This window comes from Poecilia formosa, unplaced genomic scaffold (genome assembly GCF_000485575.1).
Source record: "Poecilia formosa unplaced genomic scaffold, Poecilia_formosa-5.1.2 Scaffold117, whole genome shotgun sequence".
Taxonomy (NCBI): Eukaryota; Metazoa; Chordata; class Actinopteri; order Cyprinodontiformes; family Poeciliidae; genus Poecilia; species Poecilia formosa.
The window spans coordinates 149,766-153,329 of NW_006800056.1; positions in this window are offsets into that span (position 1 = coordinate 149,766).

Here is a 3,564-nt window from a genome sequence, read left to right on the forward strand (position 1 = left end):
AATTCTGGATGAAGTAGATAATTCATAATTAATCAACATATTTCTACTGTCACTGTAGCGTGGAAGAAAAAACCCCTAATGCACGTCACCAAAAACCCTCACACGCTCATCTAATTTATGGATTTTTATTTTATTTTTTATTTTTGTAATTTTGTTGTCTTTATTTTTAAACTGAAGTTATGATTTAACTAAATTTTTGTAATAATTTTGGGAAAGTGTAGTTTTATTTTTGGGGTCGTGACCCGTGACGTCACTTCCTCTTTCACCAGCTCGTTCCTGGCTGTTACTGAGAAAGGTGAGTTTCAGACGGAGTTTCTGTTGGTATACTATTTAAAAGATGAGAAAATGTTTTACTCTCCTTTAGCTGGTGTTTGTAAGACGTTCGTTTCAGTTTTTATATATAATTTTGCGGATGCTGGAATGATTTCCTGAGTTAAACCTGAGAGTTGCAGCACATGTGTGAACAAGCCTCCTGCTGCGCCGCGTTTTAATGTTTTTTAACGTTATTTTTTGTCATGTTCAGGTAAACTGATGTGGGCTGGATGTTTTCTGTGCTGCTGAAATGTTAGATTCTCTTCTGTGCAGAATAAATACACCATCAGTTTGACTGACCTGGAAGTCATCGCAGAGTTTTGTTGGTGTAGCAGAACTTCATCAGATAAGTTATTTATTTTAACATCAAATCTGCGTTTTACTTCTTTCCTTCAAGATGCTTTTTTTGCTGTCATATTTCTGGTCATTTTGAAATGTAGTGAACTAAGTTCACATAAAATAAATCTGAATTCAGCTGTGCATTTTGATTAATTTATTTTTAGGAAAAAATATAATGATTCTTAGACCAGATCTAGTCAGGAATGTGCTTCATTGTGTGAGTTATTGGATTATATTGGCCCAACAGCAAAGCCTTGAGGAATGATGTTTTTTTCCTCTGATGTAAAATGGCCAAATGAAAAACATAGTAAAGTCTGCCAAGTAAAATATAAACTAGACTTGATTAAAAATGTTAATCCAGTTAATTACAGAGTGTGTAATTAATTAATCATAATAAATTACATTGGAATTGAAAACTTTACATCGACAACATAAGCAGTCTGCCAATCAAAAACCCCTGACCTGCAAAACTACTGCATAAATAGATCAGTTCAACAAGAGAGAGATATTTTGTTTTTCATCTTTTGTTCAGATTCTTCAGTAATCAGATTTGTGAAAAGTATTAAAAAGTTTTCAGGTGTTTCAGAAACTTCTGGTCATTCATGGAACTGCAGACAACATGGCTGGAGTTTGCAGACTGTGCGTCAGATTTACCGCCGTACCAGAAACAAAATACAAAGGTTCCGACAGAAACTTATGATAAATTAGGTGAAGAATTATATTAAAATTTGAACAATCTATGTAATTAATTAATCGAAACAAACGCTTCAAAGTTCCAGCCCTAACCTGAACCCAGTGAAGTACAGGAGGGTTAAACCAATATCTTCATTGGTTTGTTTTTCAACCAGCATGTTGTGATCAACTGTATCTAATTCAGTCTGAGGTCCAGTAAGCATGCTTAGCTAAAGTGACTGAAGTAAAAATACTGCACTATAAAGCTGGTAAGATACTGACTACAAAACACCAACAGAGCTTTCTGATAAGAACCCTGCAGCTTCAATGTTTCTCATTTTGAAACAGCCGGAGGTCCAAAACTATCAAAGTCTCCACAACCCTCAGTATGCATGCACTGCTGACTGTTTCTGTTGCACATGAACCTGGATTATGTGCAATATTAATATACACAATTATACCAAAATCCTAGATTATATCACGTCTTCAGACGGGAGTGAGTGTTTCCCTCCACATCAGATCTCAGCCGTTATTAAAACTGTGAAATTCTTCCTTGGGTTTGTGGTTTTTAGCTCCTGGTCCTGTAGAATCTGAGCGTTGCTCTTCAGTCGCTGGATTATCACAAAGCTTCAGAGGCTCGGTGGAAGTCCTTGCCAAAACCTTCAGACTGAAGAGCCTTTGTGGACTTGTTTGAAATGGCTTCAACTGCTAATCTCCATTATTCATGCATCTCTCCCACACTCCCCCGTACACAGAAATCTTTTTCTCCTCCACCGCCCAGCCAGGGGTCAGACCCCCATTAGAAGATGCAGAAGAAGAGTTTTCCAGTCGCCTTTAGCAGAATTAGAATCTCTTTCTGTCTGTGGTGGGAAGTTCTCCTCTGCTTCTGCCCTGCTGCTGCTAATGCTGAGGAGAAACACTTTCCTGTTTGGCCCGCAGCACCATTTCACTATGTAATCACCAAACTCATGAAAATTGCAGCAGTGGTGAATAATTTAAAGAGGCTGCGTTAAAAATGATGTCTTGTATGGTGTCATGACGATGGAGGGAGTCAGACAGTGGAGAGGAAAAAAATCATTTCTTTATCACTTCTGCTGGTCACATGATGGATCCCTTTACTTCCTGTGTTTCTCTGTTGTGGCTCCAGTGGAGCTCAGACTGCGATGAGCAGCGGCCGTCTGGCTGCAGGATGGTGGCTGACTGTGCTCCACCTACAGCCTAATTCATTTTAATCACCATGTGCAGGAGTTCATGCTGTTTACCAGAAATTAAATGTAAAATGTTGACATCCTGCGGTTTAACTTGGACTGTTTGCCCTTGTGAGCAGCAGAAAGCAGTGAAGGACAGAATATTGCACTAAGCTGCTCAGCCACCCAGGAGACCTGCACTGATTTTATTTGATTAAGTGCAATCATGAAATCCCAACTCGCTGAGGTCTGCTCCAGTCAGGCCCTTCATAAGAACACCATGTAATAAATAAATCCCGCTCTGTCGGATAAACACTGCTGTTTGTGCTGCCAGGGCTGTCTGCTGTTGTGTTGCATGTTAACAGAGCGAGTAATGAATGGTTTTATGGAAGATTATGTAACGAGCATATTGTGTGTGAGAACACATGAAAACCAGTGAAGCTTGCCAAAATAAAAGCTTCGTAGCAGGAGCGTGCCGTTATATTGACCTTTAGCAGAAAGGATCACAAGAGAACGATCTGACATCCCGACTTCATCCCCGTAAATATGTGTTCAAGTCAGATCCTGACGCCGTCCAGTCAGAAAGCAAACGAGTCACGTTTAGTTCAGCATCTCACAGGTTTTCTATCAGCTGAGTTACAGACTGCAGCAGTGAGTGAGCATCTGGTCGAGGTGGACAGCTGATGGCATCAGGTTCTTGTGCTGAGCATGCATGTGGCGACAGTGGAGAGGAGAAGCAACGCCTGGTCTGGCGTTCTGATTGGCTGTGATACTTCCTGGAGGAGGGATCAGCTGACATGATGCTGCCATCAACAAGTCGTTCTCCATCTCCTGCTGGTAACTTTTTACTTTCATGAACATCATAAAACATCAGTTCTTCTGTTTCTTTCTGTGTCTTTCCTCAAACCTCCAGTCTGTCGTGGCTGATTAGGACTGGTTCTGAGCCAGGTTCTGGTTCTGGTTCTGGTTCTGGTTCTGAGCCAGGTTCTGGTTCTGGTTCTGGTTCTGAGCTAGGTTCTGGTTCTGAGCCAGGTTCTGGTTCTGGTTCTGGTTC